This window comes from Hipposideros armiger, unplaced genomic scaffold, assembly GCF_001890085.2.
Source record: "Hipposideros armiger isolate ML-2016 unplaced genomic scaffold, ASM189008v1 scaffold_23, whole genome shotgun sequence".
Lineage (NCBI taxonomy): Eukaryota > Metazoa > Chordata > Mammalia > Chiroptera > Hipposideridae > Hipposideros > Hipposideros armiger.
The window spans coordinates 6,481,310-6,504,727 of NW_017731373.1; the positions used below are offsets into that span (position 1 = coordinate 6,481,310).

The 23,418-nt window shown below is 40.0% G+C and overlaps 1 protein-coding gene across 1 annotated transcript in view; it reads left to right on the forward strand.

Annotated features, from left to right (window-relative positions):
- The window catches only part of FAM117B (family with sequence similarity 117 member B), a 108,548-nt gene that overhangs the window by 12,980 nt on the left and 72,150 nt on the right, over nt 1-23,418 (forward strand). Inside the window, exon 2 of the mRNA XM_019635767.1 lies at nt 23,207-23,404. The gene's annotated coding sequence lies outside the window, so the exon portion shown is untranslated. The remainder of the gene's footprint in view (nt 1-23,206; nt 23,405-23,418) is intronic.

Genomic DNA, 23,418 nt, shown 5'->3' on the forward strand with positions numbered 1-23,418 from the left:
GCAGCCCAGCTCCAGGTTGAGCTGTTGTTCAGCATCTTAGCTGTAGAGGGCAGTGTCACTGGCCCTCATATGTGGGATCCGAACTGGGGCCCTCAGGCGTCCCAAGCCAGCTCTTAACCAATGCGCCACTCGGCCAGCCCCTCTTCTTTCTTTCTATTTTTTTTTATTTAACACTGAATACTATTCCATTGTTTGGATGTATCACAGTTTATTTATCCTTGGTTAAATTCTTGATTACTACCAAGGCATTTCTGAGCAAAGCTGCCATAAAATTCCAAGTACAGATTTTTGCATAGATATAAGTTTTTGATTCATTTGGGTAAATAAAAAGGAGCACAATCGCTGGGTCATATGGTAAGAGTATGTTCAGTTTGTAAGAAACTGCCAAATGTTTTCCGAGTGGCTGCACCATTTTGCATTCCCATCAGCAATGAATGTTGCTCCACATCATTGCCAGCATTTGGCGTTGTTGGTGTTTTGGACTTCACCATTCTAATAGGTGTCCAGTGGTATTTCGTTGTCTTTTAAATTAAATTTATTGGGATGACATTGGTTAATAAAATTATATAGGCTTCAAGTGTACAATTCTATAATACATCATCTATATATTGCATTGTGTGTTCATCACACAAAGTCAAATCTCCTTCCTTCACCATATATTTGACCCCCTTAACTATCTTCTACCACCCTCCTCTCCCATTACCCTCTGGTAACCACTAACTGTTGCCTGTGTCTGTAAGTCTTTGTTTTTTGTCTGTCTTGTTCATTTTTTTTCAGCTTTATATCCCATATATGAGTGAAATTATTTGGTTCTCAACTTTTCATGTCTGACATTTCGCTTAGCACGATAATTTCAAAATTCATCCATGTTGTCACAAATGGCAGTATTTCATCTTTTCTTATGGCTGAATAATATTCCATCGTGTATATGTATCACATCTTCTTTATCCAACCATCTATCAAAGGACTCTTCAGTTGTTTCCATGTCTTGGTCACTGTGAATAATGCTGCAATGAACATCGGGGCACGTATATCTTTACAGATAAATGTTTTCAGGTTTTTTGGGTAGATACCCAGAAGAGCGATTGCTGGGTCATATAAATGAATGGGCTATATCAAATTAAAAAGCTTCTGCAGAGCAAAAGAAACCATCAACAAAACCAAGAGGCAACTAACTGAATGGGAGAAGATACTTGCAGATAACACCTCCAATAAGGAACTAATATCCAAAATACATAGAGAACTCAACAACTCAACAACAAAAAACCAAATAATCCAATTAAAAAACGTGCAGAGGACCTGAACAGACACTTCTCCCAGGAAAACATACAAACAGACAACAAATATATGAAAAAAAAAATGCTCAACTTCACTAGCTATTAGGGAAATGCAAATCAAAACCACAATGAGAAACCACCTCATACTGGTTAGAATGGCTGTTATCAACAAGACATAATAACAAGTATTGGATAGGTTTGGAGCTAAAGGAACCCCATACACTGCTGGTGAGAATGTACATTGGTACAACCACTGTGGAAAACAGAATGGAGGTTCCTCTAAAAATTAAGAATAGAATTATCATTGTTGCATTAATTTGCAATTCCCTAATGACATGTTGAGCATCTTTTCACATGTTTATTTGCCATCTGTATATCTTCTCTGGTGAGGTGTCTGTTCAGGTCTTTTGCCCATTTTTTTTTTTTTAAGATTTTTATTGGTGAATTGGGGGGATGGGAACAGTGCTGGGGAATTGGGGGGAGGGGGACAGACAAGTTGCTGTCGTTTTTGTTCTTCAGTCTAGTTGTGGAGGATGTTGCTTCACTGGCCCAAGTTGGCACCATCATTGCGCTCTTCCCGGGTGAGGCAGATCAGTCGCCGGCTTCTGGAGGGCCGCTCACTGCAGCTGCTGGCTGCTCACGCTGGCTGCTGGCTACACACGGTAGCCCATGGCAACCCACTGCCACAGGGACTGCAGCCCACGCCATCGTCGGCATCTCACAGCAGCCCAGCTCCAGGTTGAGCCGTTGTTCAGCATCTTAGCTGTAGAGGGCAGTGTCACTGGCCCTCATATGTGGGATCCGAACCGGGGCCCTCTGGCATCCCAAGCGAGCTCTTAACCATCGCGCCACTCGGCCGGCCCTACCGATTTTTAAATCAGGTTGTTTGTTTTCTTATTGTTGAGTTTTGTTTTTGTTAATTTTTCTTACTGTTTAGTTTTAAGAGTTCTTTGTTATTTTAGATAACAGTTCTTTATCAGATTTTTTTTTTTTACATAAATTTTTTCTTAGTCTGTGGCTTGACTTCTCATTCTCAAGATTAGCTTCCAGGTTTGTTTCTTCACACCGTTTCATGTAAGTTTCATTTTAATTTAGTTAAATGTAGAAATCTTTTATATTGTATAAGGCTCTCTTTTCCCTTTTTAAAAATAAACATATTTTATTATTTCAAAAGCAATATGTATTCCTAATGGAAAACTTGAAAAACACATATTTAGAAAAAAGAGGAAAAACCTGTAAAAAAAGACTTTGGCACCTGGAAGACTAGTGGCCTTGGGAGTATCTAGAAACCACACCCTTGGCCAGGGCAATTTGACAATACATGTCAGAAGTGTAAAAAGATACTCACCCTTTGACCCAACAGCCCTTGTTTAGAAATGTATTCCAGCTCGAGGTTGAGCTCTGAGCATCAGGGTCCCCGGTTTGATTCATGGCCCGAGCTAAGCTGCCCCTGAGCTGCTAACAGGTGGTAGGATGGCTCAGCTAAAAAAAAAAAAAAAGAAATGTATTCCAAGAAAATAATTGGACATGTACCCAGAGAGTTAAATACAAGGGTGTTCCTAATTAGAAAACATTGGAAACAACCACAATAGTTTGCTAGGGCTGCCATAGCAAAGCACCACAGACTGGGTGGCTTAAATAGCAGAATTTTATTTCTCACAATTCTGGAGTCTAGAAATCCAAGATTAAACCATTGGCAAGATTGGTTTCTTCTGAGGCTCCTTTCCTTGGCTTGTAGATGGCCATCTTTTCCCTGTAATTTCTTACAGTCTTCCCTCTGCATACGTCTGTGTCCAAATTTCCTCTTCTATAAGGACACCAATCAGAGTGGATTAGGGCCCACCCTCATGACCTCATTTTAACTTAATTACCTCTTTAATACCCAACCTCTAAATACAGTCACATTTTGAGATTCAGGGGGTTAGGACTTCAACATACACATTTTAGAGGGACATGATTCAGCCCATAACAAACCTCATCCAAGAAATGGGAATTAAATAAATTATGATGTGTTCACACAATGATACATCTATCTATACATTCTAGTTCATGTACGAATTTTTACTACTGCTATTAAAAATAGCCCTAGAAATACATAAGACATGGAAAGAATTTCATGATGGATGTTGAACAGGCTAGAAAATAATATGTGTAGTATGATTCTTGTTCTTTCTATGTGTGAAATACATATGCAAATGCACAGAAAAATGGCTAGAAAAGTTGATGGCAACTATATTTGGGGGATTACATGGATGATTTTTCTTTGTTTTCTTTTTATTTACTTAGTGCTTAACTGTACATTTTAATTTTTTGCACAATAAGTTTGTGCAATATTTTTAAAGAACCCTCTGATGACATAAACACCCCCCAAAAAAAAAGAATAGGGGAAAATTTACTCTATGCTTAAAGCATGTGTTAGAGCACGGTTCTCTAGTTAAGTAATTTTTCTTTAGCTATTTCAGCTTTCCCGCTCCTAATATGAATTTCAGTGAGATATGAAAGGTTACTCAGTGTTCTGTACTGTTTTTATTTGCCCTATATAGTAGCCTGCTCATTTAATGTGCAATTAAGTGTTCAGTATATTTTTTATTATTATTATCATCATCATTAGATGCTGTTTGGTTAGGTTTTTGCTTAATTAGAAGACATTGCTGAAACCAGTGGCATTATGACTGAATGACTCATTGGTGTAGGGCTTATGATCAGATAAGCTCTGAACTCTATTTTCAAACTTGTAGAGAAAATTTTTTGTTTTTTTTAGCTGAGCGATCCTGCTACCTGTTGGCAGCTCAGCGGCTGCTCAGCTCGGGCCAGGCATCGAACCGCTGTTGCTCAGAGCTCAAACTCTTGAGCGAGCTCTTAACCAACTGAGCCACTCAGCTGGCCCCGAGAAAAGATTTTTTAATGGGGCCGGATCACAAAAAGAGAGGAAGGTGAATATGTGCAGAGTCCTGGTATCTGTGTTTTCTAGCTTAGGAGAGAGAGGGTGCCTATTCATGGCACCCTCTCACCATGTCTCATTCATGGGAGAATTGACTGCAGGCATTTTTCTTCTAAAGCCTGTTATTTCTTTAGAAGCTGGGCCTACCACTCCAATTATTTTCTTCTAAGCTTGCCCCCATTCCCTTCCCCCCATTTCTGTAGCTTGGGTAATTTATGCACAAAATATGTGCTGTTTGAATAAAAGGACAACACTTAAGACATAATAAAGTAATTCAAGGTTACTGCTGTACATGACTCCACATATTAAGTTTTCACTGTGCATAATATACCTACACAGCCATGGAAGTTGTTTGGTGAACTAAATGCAGCTACTCCCCTGGTTGTTGCACAGAGTAGTGACGGATTTAGCATCACTATACCTATATAAGTGGGTAGTATACAACAATAGCAGAACTTGAAAATTTCGTCTTATGATGGAGAGAGTATCTTGTATTAAGCACCTTTCTTACACCTCTGACAAGTCTTGAGAATACCTCTAGAATTGAGAATGCTCTTCAGAAGCACATATTTCTTTTTTCTTTTCTTTTCTCTTTTCCTCCCCCTCCCCCCCTTTCAAGATGCTTATGGTGCCTTTATTTCTAAACAAGGAGCCGACTAGGACAGTGCATTTAGGATAACATACTAACCTGGTGTTAAATGAAATGTACACATCCTTGAAACAAAGACATTATTGCCATTGCTTCAAAGAAAATTTTTGTGAAATGAGGAAAAGCATTGAAAGTAGAGATGTCCATGTGCATACAATACACACATACAAGGAACATTCATACCTACACACACAGAGACAGACAGACTGTGCAGAATTCTACCAAAGTTAAACCCAAAGCAGCTCTTACTGATTCTTTCAGTCTGTTCGTACCTTCAAAGGTTCCCCATGATTGCTCAACACCTCACATACATACCCCCTTCCTGCTGAACAAAGGTTCCACCACTCTCATCTTTTCAGACATGTCCAGAGGCACGTATTTCATAAACTACTACTTGCCCTCAGTTTCCTCAATAGAGATGCTTACACTGATTTGTCCATTTTCAGAGCAGAGTAATGGGCATTCACTGAAAATTCTTAGTATTTTGCTTTGATCCAGGATAACATTTGGGTTACTGACTATTTACATTTATTATCTACAATACTCTCAGTAAACAGCTTTGCTATTACAGTATCTGAACTATCATGCTTCTGGCCAGAATGCATGAATTAGGAATGCTGTTCAAGTGGGTTCTTGCAGGGACCAGTTAGCCCTTACTATACTTGTAACACTTCGGAGTTGGTGGAGATGTAAGAAGGGAAAATAAACCAGGAAGTTGCCTACCCAGGTGCCTCTGGCAAAAATCCCTTCTCGTTTGATCTTTGGTCAGACAGGATAGTACTTAGATAAGAGATTATCTGTGAATACTGAGGCTTATAGTTCTTTCCTCTAGGCTGACAGCTGGCTTGTCCAGAGCCAGGGCCTTATCTTCTTTGTCTTGAGAGTCGTAGGCCTGACATAGAGCAGGCACGTAATAAATACCTGTTCAGTTGAATTCACAATCCACCACCTACTTGCTCCCCACCCTTTTTTATATGTTTTTTTTGTAATACAAATCTTGGATATGGTAAAATTCTATTAGTGTCATGAGGCTTGAATACTATTCTAGTGTTTATTCTAAAATATTAGAGATGAAAGAGACATTAGAAATAATTTGTTATAGAATGCCTTCATTTTGCAGATGGGAAACTGAGACCCTGAGATATTAAATGACTTTTCAAAGCTAGTTAGTGTCAGAGATGGAGCCCGTGGAATTCAGGTCCTCCTGGGCCCCACTTTGCTACCAAACACCCCCAAGCTACTAAAAAGACTGCTTTTGTCTTAGGTTATACTGTTCTTTTAACTTTTTAAATTTTATTATTATTTTTTTTTAAAGCATTTTATTGGGGAACTGGCAAAGGGGAACAGTGTTGGGGAATTGGGGAAGGGGAACAGCCAAGTTGTTGTCCTTCAGTCTTAGTTGTGGAGGGCTCAGCTAGCTCAGCTTCAAGCCCAGTTGCCATCCAGCCGCCTGTCAGCAGCTCGGGGCCACTCAGCTCAAGGTGCCATGTTCAATCTTAGTTGCAGGTGGGCGTAGCCCACCATCCCACGAGGGAGTCAAACAGGCATCCTTGTTGTTAGGAGCGCGTGCTCTCACCAGCTGAACCATCCTGCCACCTGTTGGCAGCTCAGCAACAGCTCAGTTCGGGTCCATGTGGGAATCGAACCGAGGACCCTGTTGCTCAGAGCTCACACTCTTAACCAACTGAGCCACTCGACTGGCCCGGTTTTTTAAACTATTTTCTTTTTCTTCTTTTTCTCTCTTTTTCACATTTTTTGTTTCACTTGGAGGTGAGATCAACATTCAAATCAGAGAACTTGGAACTTTTTAACAAAACCATGCTGTGTTATGGCCCAGCATGGTGGGTTGGGACCATATCTTTCTAGAAACGTATTGTGTTTACTCATGTTCTCTGGACCTTACTTGAATTTGAGAGCCTTGCCCAGGCACAGACGTCTTTACTGCTCAGTGAATGTACTTTGCATTGGAGCACGAGAAGACCCAAGCTCTCATCTTGGCTCTGTCACCACCTCGGTGGCCTTGGCCAAGTTAACTTTCCTCTCTGGACCTCAGTTCCTCATTTATAAAATACGAAACTTAGACTACATGAGCTCTCAAATCCTGTGATTCTACCTGTTTCTACTTCTGAATTATGAAGAATTAAAAAAAATTTTTTTCCACCTTTAAAGTAAAAGCCACACCTAAGCCCCATGGAATTTGAGCACCCTTAAATATTTGTGTGAATGTTGACAAGCCTTTTCTGCTCTGCTTGGTGTCCCGGGATGATTTAGTTTTCATTTCAGTGGTTTCGGTTATTATTTTCCCCTTGTCATTTTACCAAAAAAGTAATTGGCACAATGGCTAAAGGTGATCTATGACTCAGTTCCTTTGGGTCCCATTTCAAGTGTTACTTTGAAAACCTCTAGACCTCCTCCCCTCTCTCTATTGCTCATCTGGAGTTGAATGGTATTCATGGATCCTATCTTCTTTTGCTTCTTGTGGACATGGGGAGGGTGTAGGGTCTCCTTAGGATCAGGAATCAAGAGAGGTGCCTGGAAGGGGGCACATTTTCTCTAAGGTGAGGAAGGGAAAGCTGCCAGGTTGCTGACTGCTGTGTAGCAGGTGACATGGAGTTAGTTGCAACCAGACTCCTCTTCCCCACTGTAGGGTTACTGGCTTTGTGTTATCACAGCAAAGTCCTCTAGACATGTCATGGCAGCCTACCCCTTGCCTTCTTCTGCTTAAGTGCCTACATGCCCAGGAATGGAGAATCAAGAGATCAGCTTTCTGGCTGCAGTTGAAAGGATGCCCTATTTGTCAGAGGCAAGTGGCTTGCCTTATTAGGAAAATTACCTTGATGTAGAAAGCTGCAGAATGCAAAGTTATTTGTTACCTGCACTTAAAGGAACATAAGGCCCAGTGTCACATTACTTTGTTCGCCTCTAACAGGACTTTCTCTTTTGCATTGACTGTTTCACACCATCAATCACTCAACAGCATTGAGAAGGAAGAGAAACCATGATCTCTGGCCTTGAGGACTAAAAATTTGCTGAGAGAAGACTTGAATGCATAAAAATATTAAGTACTACACAAACAAGTACAAATTAATGTAATGCAGAGTATTTCCAGACATGTTTTAGGAGTTGGCATGATCAGGCTTGGGTGGAGTTAATCAGAAAAGCCTTCTTAGGAAAATAGTCACTGCAAATTTAATTGAATATATTAACATACTTACCTAGAGAGCCCAGGCACAATTTTACAAAGGGTTTAAATGATAAAACCCACTGAATTATATTCCAGAGAACACAAAAGATGCAAACTAAGAAACCACATGGCAAGCTATGTGGAAAGGGCATGAGTAGAGAAGGAATGAGGAAGCCAAACAAGGGAATTTGTAGAAATATACCTGAAGGCTAAGCTGAGGAATTTGGATCTGATAAAATTTGTGATAGGGAACCATGGGAGTTTCTTGAGTATGGAAATGACGTATGAAACTCTGAGGAAGATTAATCTTCCTGCTATATATAAAGTAATATAGAAAAGTTAGTGGTAGGGCCCAGCTGTGAAAATGCAGTGGAGATGAACTGGAAGGATGAGATGAGATGGAAGCAATTAACTAGGCTTGACCAAGGCTTGGACAATAATAATAGCCAACATTCACTGAGTGCTTTCTATGTGCTGGTCACAGAGAGAGCTTGTCACATGAATTTATGTGTTCAAACCTCAACAGAACTGTATGAGAAGAAATAAATGACTTGCTCCAGGTCATGCTACTATAAGTGAGGAACTGGAATTTGAATCCAGGAACTCTGGCTCCAAAGCCACTTAATTGCTATGCTAGACTGTGTCTCTGAAGTCAAAGTTAGGAAGAAAATTATCCTAGTGCAGTGGTTGAGAGTATGATCTCTAGATTCAGATTCCCTGGGACTTCATCCCGCCTATGGCACTTACTAGCTATACATTCCTGGAAAATCCACTTAAAATGACCCCTCCTTCCCTTTATCCATAAAAATGGGGATAATAGTACCTGTGTGTAGAGTTGTGAAGTATAAATGTGTTATAGTGCGTACAGTACTTGGCCTAGTGGCTGACATGTAGCGAATGTTCAATAAATGTTAACTATCAATAAAATTGTTATTATATTATCATTCTATGTCTTAGAATCTGGAGTCCTGGAAGAATAGTAATAACATGCCCAGAATAAGAAAAAGGGGACATTTCGTTTAAGGTTATTTACCACTCACAAGTCCCTTGCTCTTGCATTACAGAAGATTTAGGGTTTAGTAAAATCACACTGAGGGAAGTGATGAGAAACTGGGGGGCGTTCCTAAGCATTAACTGAAAACGCCAGTCCTATAGAAGAAAAATCATGCCAGAAGTGAGGGGAAGGAAGGGAAGCTTAGACTTTGGTTAGTGTGGAGCCTCTTGGGTTGTAGGCAGGGAGGAGTAGGCTCACCATTTTATTAACTTATATATTGAGCATGAATTTAACTTCCCTTTTGGTTTCCTCTTTTTCATGCTTACTATTAATAGATTATGCACATATTGAGAAGTAATCTATGCTGCAACTCTCCCGCAGAACTGTATGTACTTAAAATGGAGTTGGTAGAAAAGATTTTAAAAGGACATTGCTTTCAAAATATATAAAAAACAGTAACATAATAGGTGATTTCCATTTGACCTACGAATGTAGGTCAAAGAGCAGCTAGTCCTTTGAAGTCTTTTTCTGCCTAGAGGGATCTCTTAGAAGTCTTTGTGCTCCATGTGTAATGACTGCTTAGATGAGTCAAACAAGGAGTCTGATTTTAGTTTTCTGGATACCAAGTCTGGGCACGCCTATGCTTTCACTATATAGGAGGGGTAAATGGTTAAGTTTATCCACATGTTAGCTGCCTAAGTCGTCTCACAAGGTACCATGTCTCAGTTAATTCTCCCAACTGACCAGAGACACATAACTGGGGCCTAAGCCACTTCCCACTGTGTGTAACAGGAAATAGTGATTTGGCACTCTGCCCTTCGAATCACTCTGTATTCTGGCATGGCTAAGTGATATTGAGAAATGATAGCAGTAATCATTGGTAATATTAGTGCTCTTAAAATCATTTATTCACAAATATTTATTGACAATGGATATGTATAGAACACAGTACCTGGTATATAGTGGAAGGTTAAATTTTGTTGACTGCGAACCAGTGCTTGGATTTGCCAATAGACAGCATTTAACTGCATTTCTTTGAGGAAAATTCAACTACATCTACAGAGTAAAAGGATAGGTAAGAAGGAATGATAAGGTACAATGAACATTGCATGTATTTTATTTCTTCTGTTCCCTCTGTTAAGAAATACAGCTCCAAGAATAATAGTGAATGTCAACTATAATTTAATATATATATATATATATATATATATATATATATATATATATATATGTATATATATATAGTCACAGGATGTGGAGTACAACATAGGGAACAGAGTCAATGGAATTGTAACAGCTATATATGATGTCAGAGGGGTAGTAGATTGGGGGAGGGAAGTTTATCACTTTGTGAGGGGTGTAAATATCTAGCTATTACATTCTTTTGTACACTTGAAACTAATAATAAAAGAAAGAAAAAAGAAATCCAGGGCCGGCCGAGTGGCGCATTGATTAAGAGCTGGCTTGGGACGCCAGCTCTGAGCAGCAGGGCCCCGGTTTGGATCCCACATTAGGGACAGTGATACTGCGCCCTCTACAGCTAAGATGGTAAACAACAACTTGACCTGTAGCTGGGCTGCCATGAATTGCTGGTGACAGCATAGGCTGCAGTGGGCTGCCGTAAAGCTACCGTGAGTGGCTGGCAGCTGGCATGAGCAGGTGGCAGCCGGCGTGAGTGGCCATGCAGTGGCAGGCAACCAATCTGCCTCAGCCGGGAAGAACGCAATGATAATATCAACATGGGCCAGTGAAGCCATGTCCTCCACAACTAGACTGAAGAACAAAAGGACAAGCAATTTGTCTGTTCCCTTCCCCAATTCCCCAACGCTGTTCCCCTCCCCTAATTCCCCAATAAAATCTTAAAAAAAAACCAAAATCCAGTTCCAGTTCACTAGTGGTAAAAGGATTGCTATTACACAGCAACAATTGGTGTCTGTGAGCTCATGTTGAGTGTTTGTTACAGAATTTGAAAGGGCTAGGCATATTTCACATACCAGTCCTTATCTATCTCTGTCAAGCTGTCACCCTAAAGACAGAAAACTTAAAGACCTTCTTACAATCATTTTGGAAGGGAAATGTCTATTTCTAGCTGAGACTTAGCCTTTCTGGAGTAGAGTTAATGAAGAGTTTCTTACTGTCTGCTATGTAGTGTGGAAAATAGCACAAAATATGGAGCAACTTTTTCTTTCTTTAATAATTTTATTGGGGAATTGGGGAAGGGGAACAGACAAGTTCCTGTCCTTTTGCTCTTCAGTCTAGTTGTGTCGCTTCACTGGTCCATGTTGGTATTATCATTGCGCTGTTCTGGAGTGAGGCAGTTGCTTGCCGGTCATTGGACTGCCACTCACAGTGGCTCCCAGCAGCTCATGAAAGTGCATGCCAGCTGCTGGCCAGCCTTACTGCAGCCTACGCCGTTGCCGGCGACTCACAGCAGCCCAGCTCCAGATCGAGCTGTTGTTCACCATCTTAGCTGTAGAGAGTGCAGTGTCACTGGCCCGCATGTGGGATCCGAACCGGTGGCCCTGCTGCTCAGAGCTGGTGTCCCAAGCCAACTCCTAACCAACACGTCACTAGGCCGGCCCATGGAGCAATCTTATGGGGTAAGATGATCAGCAATTTTGAAAAAAAAGAAAAACCTACTTTGTTTAGCATAGAGCTAGATCCTACAGGTCAGTTATGACCTGGATATAATTTAGGTACTCTAGAAGTAATTTATCCTCATGTTCTGTGGAATCCTTGTCTCTGGAGTATGGTTGAATAGTTTTTGCCCTAATTATTCTCATAATCTACAGAGTAATCACCACCCTGAGATAGAGCTCCTACAAATAGTTGTCATAAACTCAAATATCAATTACCAAAAATCACCTGGTTTAAGCAACTATTTTTAGCTTCTACTTCCTTAGGTCCTTATAGATAGATAAGATCAAGCACCTCTTTATAGGTTTCCATTTTTGCCCCTACTGCAATACCAATCAAATGGCTTTTTTAGGGAATCTAATTTTGTTTTCTAGAAAGATGAGAAATTTAATCTTTCAAATAACTTATGTTAGCGCCAATTCTGAAGCTAAGTAGGCCCCATGGAAAAGAAGAATTTATTTCAGTCTGTTTTACCTCTTGGAACATTAATTCCATAAGGAAAGCACCTTATTAAGTTCTGCTGACATTAAAAACTTATAAAATGCATTTGCTTTGTTCTTTTAAACCACATTAAGCTTTTTTCTTTGGATGTTTCCAAAATTGCATTGGAATCTATCAAGTTTTAAAATGCACACTCTTGGATACCACAATTTCGTTCAAGGAATTTCTTCCCATTAAAAATATTCCCATTAATTGAAAGCTTATTCTGAATTTGAAGATCCTCAGCTTAATTCCTGTGCTTGGCTCCAAGAATGCCAGGCAAGAGATTGGTGGATTCTCTTCTGGAAAAATTTAGCAGCACAAGAGAAATGATATTCAGGGGCCCTACAATGAAACAGGTGGATTCCTGCTCAATGACCCCAAAGTAAAGCCCACCAAGGGACAAGCCCCACTTGAGTAGCAGAGCTAACAATCAGCTATTATGTGAAAGTCACTTGACATTTGAGGAATGTCTCCATCCTGAAAGGCAGACACCAAAACAAAAGAATTTTGGGAAAACAAAGACAATGCAGGAAGATAAATAAATTAGATCCATGAAACATGAATAAACAACAATGGAATGCTCAAATAAAAAGGAACAATCAGACAATAAAGAGAGCTCTTGGAAATGAAAAATATGATTTCTGAAATAAGAAATTCATAGAGGGGTTGGAAGATGAAGACAAAGAAATTTCCCAGGAGGTAGATCTAAGAGATGATATAGAAATGGAAAATAGAAGAAAAAGTTAAGAGAGCTAGTCCAAGAAGCTCAATACCATATTTGCCGGCGTATAAGACGATTTTTTGGCGCTGAAAAATATGCCTCCAAGTGGGGGGTCGTCTTATACGCCAGGTACACTTCAGATAGACTGCCCATAGTGCTTGCCCCATGCCATAGTGGCCTCCCGATGCCCGCCCACTTCATTCCACATACCGTTCAGGCATCAGCAGCGCTGCTGGGTGTATGCTTGGCTGTTATGCGATTTTGCTGTTATGCGATTTTACCACACTCGCAAAATCGCACACAGCCCACCATATAACAAACTCTGTATTTTGAGTGGAAATGTTAGGGGGTCGTCTTATACGCCGAGTCGTCTTATACGCTGGCAAATACGGTATTTCTTGGAAAATGAAGGAGGGAGGGAGGGAGGGAGAGAGAGAGAGAGAGAGAGAGGATAGTGAGCAGACTTTATCAGGTGGAGTCCCAACAGCAAACACAATTTACCCCACATGGTTCAGATAAAGAGATTTTTATGAAGTGACTCTTATGCAAGTGTAATCAGGAAGGATTAAAGGAACAAACAAAGGTGTTATAGTGTCCAGATAGCAACAATGAGAAGCTGTTATCCTCAGGGCTGAAGGGACAAGGTTGGAGGAGGTAATGTAAATGGAGCCCAGTGAGTGCTGGACTGGAAGTGAAGGGCCCCCCGGTGCGAGATATATTAGGAGAGTTGTGGCTCTACATTAGGAATATAGCAGAAGGAAATACTCTGACTACTCTCTTCCTGCAATCTGATCTCACATTGGCCGAACCTTACCAGAAACTAGCTGATACAGTCTATAGTCCAAAGGGGTCATTCTCTCAGGGGAGGACAGGGTTAGTATGTGAAGGGAAATAAGTTATAGAAGAATAATACAATAACATTTTCCCATCTGAAAAACATCTGGTGTCCATCCCAGGGAGTTAAAAAAAATGTAAAAAGCCCTACATAAGGCACAGCATAATGAAATTTCAGGACACCATTAACAAAGAGACAATACTAGAAGAAAAAACAACATATATAAAGCATGAGAAGCCACAATGCCATTGGATTGCTCAACAGCAACACTGAATGCTGTATGACAGTGGAGTAATGTCTTCAAATTACTGAGGAAACATCCTTTCTAAGCCAAATCATTAAGGATGGAATGAAGACATTTGCAAACATGCAATGTCTCAAAAAATTTACCTGCTATACACTCTTTAGAAGCTATTACAAAACAAAGTTGTAAACAAGCAAATAAACAAAAATAGAAGACCCTGGGTAGAGGGAACATGATGTATGCACAGTGAAGAAGTGAAAGGAAACCCTGGCTGACAGCTAATGCAGAAGTTCTGGAACAGATGTCTTTAAGGAAAAAAGAAAAAAAAAACCCAAAAACACTAATCATTTTCAGAGAGGTTTAACAATTCTTTGGAGGGTTTGGGAAGGGCAATGAAAACGAAGCAAATGGTTACTTAAGAAAATTAACCTTCTAAAGCTATTTGATTGATTAATTTGTGTATACACATTGCTTTTATGCAACATTAAATTTTAAATACTCTCAAAAGAATTCAAAGTATAAATGTTAAGACATCATTACACTATTGTGTGTTATATTAAAAAGTCAAAAATAATTTAATATCCATCAGTAGGAGATTGGTACAGTCATGCACTGCATAATATTTCAGTAAATGATGGACCAAAAAATGATGATGGTACCATAAGATTATAAGGGAGCTGAAAAATTCCTATCACCTAGTGACATTATAGTGGTTGAAAACTTGGAGGGCAACTTACTCACGTGTTTGTGACAATCCTGGTGTAAACAAACCTACTGTTCTTCCAGTCATCTAAAAGTACAGACGTACCTTGTTTTATTGCCATACTCGCTTTATTGTGGTATCAGGAACCCAAAACCAAAATATCTTAGAGGTACGAGGTTTGACAACTAAGTTCGTGAACTTGTTGCAACGCTGTTGCTAACCTCTTTTGATATCTGAGGGATTATTCATTATGAATTTGTACCAACTGGACAGTTAGCCAAGTTTACTATTTAGAAGTGCTGAAAAGGCTCCCTGAAAAAGTTAGATGACTTGCTTTCCTCCAACAATTCATGGCTCTTGCATCACCACAGTGTACCAGCTCACACGGCACTATCTGGGAGGGAGTTTTTACCCAGTAAACAAATAACTGTATTGGAACACCCTCCCTACCCACCTGATGTGGCTCCCAATGACTTCTTTCTTTACCCGAAGATAAAGGAAATATTGAAAGGAAGACATTTTGATGACATTCAGGACATCAAGGGAAATATGATGACAGCTCTGATGGCCATTCCAGAAAAAGAGTTCTAAAATTGCTTTGAAAGGTGGACTAGGTGCTGGCATCGGTGCATAGTTTCCCAAGGGGAGTACTTTGAAGGTGACTATAGTGATATTCAGCAATGAATTATGTAGCACTTTTTCTAGGATGAGTTCACGAACTTAATTGTCTGGCTTCATATGCCTGTATAGTGCATACAATGTACTACTGATAATGACAACTACTGTGTTACCGGTTTTTATATTTACTAACTTATACTTTTCATTGTTATTTTAGAGTGTATTCTTTCTACTTATTAAAAAAATGTTTGCTGCAAAACAGTATGCCGTGTTACACTGGCAGCAGCCTCATATATCTCGTTTTTACCACTCTCTTGATTGTATCATTTTCTCTTGTGCTTGATTTAATCTCATGTTGTTTTGTACTGTAACATGCTGTACAGGCTTATAACGTAGGAGGAATAGGCTATACCATAGAGCCTAGCTGTGTAGTAGGCTATACCATCTAGGTTTGTTTACGGGCACTATACGATGTTTGCACAATGATGAAATCACAAAGTGATGCATTTTTCAGAACATATCCCTGTCCTTAAGCAGCACTTGACTGTACTGCTAAATGATAGACTCCTACATATCCTTTAAAAAGAGTAAGAGAGAATCTATATCTATATCTATCTATCTATCTATATCTATATCTATATATATTAAGGGAAAAGATGTCATATATATGTATATATTTATATATATTTATATTTATTTAAGGGAAAAGAACAGGTTTCAAAAATTGTATCCATAATGTGATCCTGTTTTTTTAAAGTAAAAATTTTTATATAATACTTTATACATAGAAAAACAGAAGATTGAGGAACTGTGGGTTTTTATTTTATAATTAAATTCTTTATATTGAATTATTTATAATGAGGATGGAATTTGTGTACTTAGAAAAATCAACACAGATGAATTTTTTTTTTTTTTAGATTTTTTTTATTGGGGAATTGGGGGAAGGAGAATAGACAAGTTGCTGTGGAGGACGTTGCTTCACTGGCCCAAGTTGGCACCATCATTGTGCTCTTCCCAGGCAAGGCAGATCAGTCGCCAGCTTCTGGACAGCTGCTCACAGTGGCTGCTGGCAGCTCATGCTGGCTGCTGGCTATACACAGTAGCCCATGGCAGCCCACTGCAGCAGGGGCTGCAGCCTACGCCATCACTGGCGACTCACAGCAGCCCAATTCCAGGTTGAGCTGTTGTTCAGCATCTTAGCTGTAGAGGGCAGTGTCACTGGCCCTCATATATGGGATCTGAACCAGGGCCCTCTGGCGTCTCAAGCCAGCTCTTAACCAATGCGCCACTCAGCTGGTCCAACACAGATGCATTTTTTTTTAAAGATTTTTATTGGGGAATTGGGGGAATGGGATCAGCGCTGGGGAATTGGGGGAAGGGGAACAGACAAGTTGCCGCCGTTTTGTTCTTCAGTCTAGTTGTGGAGGACGTTGCTTCACTGGCCCAAGTTGGCACCATCATTGCGCTCTTCCCGGGTGAGGCAGATCAGTCGCCGGCTTCTGGACGGCCGCTCACTGCGGCTGCTGGCCGCTCACGCTGTCTGCTGGCTGCACAAGGTAGCTCATGGCAACCCATTACCACAGGGGCTGCAGCCTACGCTGCCGTCGCAGGCCACCCCAGCTCCAGGTTGAGCTGTTGTTCAGCATCTTAGCTGTAGAGGGCAGGGTCACTGGCCCTCATATGTGGGATCCGAACCGGGGCCCTCTGGTGTCCCAAACCAGTTCTTAACCATCGCGCCACTCGGCCGGCCCACAGATGAATTTTTAATAAGATTACTTTGGGGCTTAGAAATTAATTTTTTCACACCTTCAGGTAACAATATTCCTTCAGCAAACTACTGTGTTTGGTATTAGAGAGACAGAGATGAATAAAATATATTTCCTGACTTCAATTGTATCACAGTCTCGTGCAACAGGTTTTAAACTGCCCTGTGCTTCAGGGGTGGAATAATGCTTGATCTGAATTTCATTTTCAAAATATGTTTTAAACATTAAAATACTTGTAATGAAATCAATTAATTTAATCAATTTTAACACATTGTGACCAGTACTCATTCATGTCTACTGTCAGGTAAACTATTTTTTTACCTATCAGTGTTAAATTTTTCCTGTCATTTCTGAGCATATATTTGAATTTGTTGTAAACATGTCATTACTTAAAAAGGTTGTAGCTTTACATTGGTCTTTTAAAAATCCGGTCTGCATATTTCCTTCCGCTTATAGGAAAATCTACAGGTGACTATGCAACCACAACAAATATGTGCTGAGCACAATTAAATATACAGCAAAGTTCAAGTTCATCTGCTTGTGGTACAACAACAAAAAATGTATAACATGTCAGGTAGGGTAGATAGGGTTTTGCACATCCTTAAATTTAGAGCTTTGTAAGTTCTCAGTGTTTGTCTGACTTTTATTTATTTAAAAAAAATAACTTTCTTACTTTTTTTAAAAAAGTATTTTATTGGGGGATTGGGGAATGAGGAAGGGGAACAGACAAGTTGCTATCCTTTTGTTCTTCAGTCTAGTTGTGGAGGACGTCGCTTCACTGGCCCATGTTGGCACCATCATTGCGCTCTTCCCGGGTGAGGCAGATCGGTCGCTGGCCACTGAATGGCCACTCACGGCGGTTCTTGACAGCTCACTTTCCTGGCTGCCAGCCACTCACAGTAGCTTATGACAGCCCACTGCAGCCTACGCCATCGCTGGCAACTCATGGCAGCCCAGCTCCAGGTCGAGCTGTTGTTCACCATCTTAGCTGTAGGGTGCAGCGTCACTGGCCCTAATGTGGGATCCGAACTTGGGCTCTGCTGCTCAGAGCTCGCACTTCCAAGCCAACTCTTAACGAATGAGCCACTGGGTCAGCCCTTGTCTGACTTTTATAATTAAGCAGTGAGAAGTTGGCTTTTTTGTGAACAAGTTTTAAAAACATTTTATTATGGACACTTTGAAACAGATACAAAGTAAACAAAATAATGAACAATTCTATACTTACCATCCAGCTTCAAGAATTATCAATATTCTGCCATTATTTTGTCATCCAAATCTCCATCTATTTCCCATTTTATTTTTCCAATGAACATTTTCCATTACTCCTGTTTCAAGTTGTGAACCTGTCTAGTTGAAAAGCAATGAAAAGAATATGGTTACCATTTACAATTACTTATTTTTGTTGATCAGGATTTTCTCAATATTATGCAATTGAAACAAAATTCAGAAATATTTCGGATACTGAAGTTTATATAAGACTGCAATTATCATTTATAAATCCTAATTTCAAACTTAGTGTTCACCGAAATAACCTGGATTTCTGAGATTATTTTTTTTACATTAAATTCTTTTTTTTTTGCAGAACTAATACATAAACATGCATTAAAAACCTCAAAAATAGTACAAACAGTGTGCATAAAAAGAATATCTTCTTCCTACTCCTCCCCCTCCCAGTTCCTCTTTTTAAAGGCCAGTTTCTTGGGAGAATTTCCAGAAACTCTCTATGCATGCCCATACAAGCATGTACATAACTATAACCCTTAAAGAGAAAAGCAAAGCCCTGTTGGCATTGTACACTGTTCTATACTATGCCTTTGTTCATTAATGTATCTTATAATATAGGAAGGTTTTCTGAAAAGATACAAAACTGCTGGTATAATGGTAACCATACCTCTGACAGCACAACATCAATGAACAAAGGGAGGAGCGAGCCAACATCCTGCTTTTGGGAAGAGGAAAAGGCCATGATATTTGAGCTGAATCTTGATGGAAAAGCTTGCATGGTAGGATGGTAGAAGATTGTTTTAAGTGGCAATATTCACCAATTCCAAACCTAATTTATTTAGGTTTTCTTTTTTTCTTTCTTCACAACTTATGTTAATTGGCAGATACAAAATATGTAGAACAGCTGCTAATCTGTTCAAAGTGATTCCTACTATGGTGAAAGAATGTTGGAATATGAGTCAAAAGACCTGGGCTCTGGTTTGGGCAAGCCATATAACCTCTTTAATTTCCTCCTTTATATAATGGGGACACCATGTACTTGTTTTTCTCACCAGGTTTTTGAGACTCTCTGCTGAACTGGAGTACCTTCCAATGGTGAAAGCAAATGGTCTTTAGTGTCTGAGACACATGAGTCTGAAATCAATGTTTTGCTGCTGTGAATGGTACAGTTGCTAAATCATTCATTCCATTTACGGGAAATTATTGAGTACCTGCCATATATGCCAGACACTGTCCTAAGTATGAGGATACAGGATGAACAACACCAACAGGAGCTTAAATTATAAAACTTTTGAGCACTCAGTGTGTGACAGGCACTGTGCTAAGGCAGAGAAGTAGTGGTAAATCCTTAGGTGGTCTCATTTGCTCACACAACTGCAAATAACATCTATGTGCTGAAAACTCCCAAATTTATGCCTCCTGGCCTGACCTCTCTGAACTTGTCTTATATACACAGCTGCCTTTTTGATGACTCCTTTTAAATAATTCCTTATAAACTCAAACATAATACATCCAAATCTAGATTGATTTTGATCTGAAGGCTGTTCCTCCTTCCTCTCTTCCCCATCTCTATGAACTAACCACCATCACCAAGGTGTTCAAGCCAGAGACCTGGGGGACTTCCCTGACAACAATTCTCCCTCATCCTAACCCCTTCAAGACAAATTTGTTCTACCTAGAAGGTAGATCTTGAATCCATCCACTTTTCCTTTCTGCATTCCCCCTTGCTCAGACTTCTTTGCAATAGGCTCCTCATTATTTTCCTTACTACTTCTTGCTCCCCTATAAGCCATTCTCCACACAGTGGCCACAGTGGATTCCCAATGTGAAAGCAGCAACCAGTAGTGATAACAAACACAATCAAAACAGATAGACAAAACTGAAAATATAAGTATCCTTTCATCCCCACACCTGTCTGGGAAGATTCTACCCCTGGGCTCTGGGGCTTCTGTTGTGCTGATTAGGATAAATCGGTAGAGATGCTGAAATGGTGAGGTGAGAAAGGATAGAGCAAGAATGGACTCTTGAAGGTGAGAGAATGAGGCCAAAGAAAAAAGAGCTAGGTCCAGGTCTGCCCTAGTTTCATTTTGTTTTTTTCTTTTCTTTTCCTTCCTTCTCCTTCCTCCCTCCCTCCCTTCCTTCCTTCCTTTTTCTTTTTTGTACTATTTAGAGAAAAGAGAGATTGGAGACTGTTGCTGTGCTGTACTGAGTAGAACTTAGATCAAAATTTGAGACTCACGTACACAAATTTCCCGTTTGTGCTTTTCATAGACTTCAGTAAATATTAGATTGCCTTTCATTTTTAGTTTTGATATCTTGTTTCTTTTGAATGAGATGCTTTGCTGATATAATGAGTGGACTCAGCTTTATTCAAAATACACCGTTGCACTTAGAATAAATAAAATCTGAATCCCTTACCTGGATCTAAAAGTCTCTACATCATCTAACCTCTATTTACCTCTCCCATCTCCAATATGATCTCTGAACTATTCTCGCCTTTGCTGACACTAGTATTTCTTTGGTTTCTTAAACACAGAGCTTTTTCTTTTTTTAGTCTCTATATAGATATTCCCTGTTTGGAATAGTCTTTCCATGGATGGCACATTCTTATCTTTCAGGTCTCATCTTAAATGTTACCTTTTCAGAAAGTCCTTTCGAACTAGCTTAGCTAGATCTCCATTGTTGTTCTCTTTCATGGCACTCTACGGTTTTCTTTATAGAACTTTGCAATTGGTGATTTATTTATGTGGGTGGGTATGTGTGCGTGTACACATGCCTGTTTTGTTCATTGTCTGTTTCCATCAGATGTAAGTTCAAGAAGACAAGGAGCTTGCGGGTTTGTTCATTGCTATAGAGTCAATGTCTCTCATAGTACTCTGCACATAGAAGGCAGCAAATGAGTATTTGTTGAATGAAGAAACTGGCTCTTGTTGAGCTTCACATTGAGAAGGAAATATAGATACTGAACAGATATTTGTGTTATAATTACTACCACAGGGATGTATGATGTTATTGTAAACCAGAGGAAGCCAATTTAAATGGCCTCCAATCTAAAAACTGATCAAGAGTTGGCCAAGTGATGAGAATGAGGAGTGTTCGAGACAGAGGAACTAACAAGTGTGAAGGCCTCAGGATGCAACTATGGGGTATATGGGGTAAATCAAAGAAGACCAGTATGGCTGGAGCCTAGAGGGGAACAGGTGGGCCTATGGAACGTGTGGTTAAGTCTCAGGATTGGGAGCTTCATCCTAAGAGAAACGGAAAGCTTCAGGCAATAGAGTGAGGTGATTAAGTTTTTATTTTTATTTATTTATTTATTTATTTATTTTTTTAAAAGATTTTTTTTTTATTGGGTAATTGGGGGGATGGGAACAGTGATGGGGAATTGGGGGAAGGGGAACAGACAAGTTGCTGTCGTTTTGTTCTTCAATCTAGTTGTGGAGGACGCTGCTTCACTGGCCCAAGTTGGCACCATCATTGCGCTCTTCCCGGGCGAGGCAGATCAGTCGCCGGTTTCTGGACGGCCGCTCACTGCGGCTGCTGGCCGCTCACGCTGGCTGCTGGCTACATACAGTAGCCCATGGCAACCCACTGCCACAGGGACTGCAGCCTACGCCGTCGCCAGCGACTCACGGCAGCCCAGCTCCAGGTTAAGCTGTTGTTCAGCATCTTAGCTGTGGAGGGCAGTGTCACTGGCCCTCATATGTGGGATCCGAACCGGGGCCCTCTGGCATCCCAAGCGAGTTCTTAACCACCGCGCCACTCGGCCGGCCCTAAGTTTTTATTTTTAAAGGACCACTATAGATGTGTGAATTACAGGTGAGAAATGGGGAACTTGGGAAAGTAGGGTGCTTGGAGAAGTAGGCTGCAGCAGAAATGATCTAGGGAGACTGTCTAGGTAAATGTAAGAGCATAGTTCAGAGTAGAACGAGGTATGGCTAGAAGAGATGGTGAGTTTGGAGAATAGTGGTAGATTCACAAGAGATTTAGAAACTAGAGTAGTTAAGATATGTGAGTCATTGAACGTGCCACAACGGAGTGGGTGAGCTAAGATGACTTCCAGGGTTTTAATTTAGACCAATGACTAGACAGTGGCACCATTTATTGAGATAATAGAAAATGGGAAGAGGAGCCAGTTGTTGCTGGGTGAGTGTGCTTGGAAGATGATGAATTCAGCTGTGGACAAGGTTTGAGGCGCCTGTGAAATATACAAGGATAGATGCCAAGCAGGCAGTTGTATAGATGGCAGTGTGATGGTCAGTGGAAGTCCTGAGGTATTCTCACCATTTAAGGTCAGATTGAGAAGGAGCCAGCAAAATGACCAGAGAGGTAAGAGTAACACTGGAACCTGTGGTGCTATGGAAGGCCTTGATGAAATGGTCTAAGACAAAAGTCTCAGTGAAGTAGCAGTCTAATTTTAAGTACAGGATATCACTTCACAATTTAAGTTCTGATTATTCTCTCCTTTTATTAGGAAATGAACATTTCTTGAGGGAAAAAAAAATACACCTCCCCAAATCCCACCTTAAAAATGACTATTTTATTTTCATATCAGTATTTTATCCTCCAATATTTGTTTATAATGTATAAACATTTTTGTATTGTTGTAGCTACCAAGGATTTTATTTCTTCCATTTTAGAATGAAAGGAATTCATGACTTCATAATTACCATTTTAGTGGCTGTATAATGTTCCATTAAATGATATTTTAGGGATTTATAAAATAATATTATGGCTGATTCTACTAAAACTGTGGGAAGAAAAAAAAACTATAGACAGGTAAACTTTTCCTTAAAACCCACCCTCCTTTACCATAACAAGATCATTTTGAGGAGCTAAAAGAGCACAGAAGCAAATGAGCCTATCAATTTTGTCTTTTGGAGTTTACAAATAAATCAATTCTAATACATTGCCTTCTTCAACTTCATAGCCACATTTCAACCTTGGAGAGAAAATGGAAAATTTGAATTATATTCTAAGAAGAACAAGGTTAAATCAGAGGGAGACATGTTTTTATTGATCCCTGAAATATAAGGACTCTCTTCATAGATAAACTAGCAAACTGAAGACCAATACATCACCCTGATGCACATTGTTTTGAATCTTCAACAACAGATAATGAAGTCAGGTAAATGACGCTTT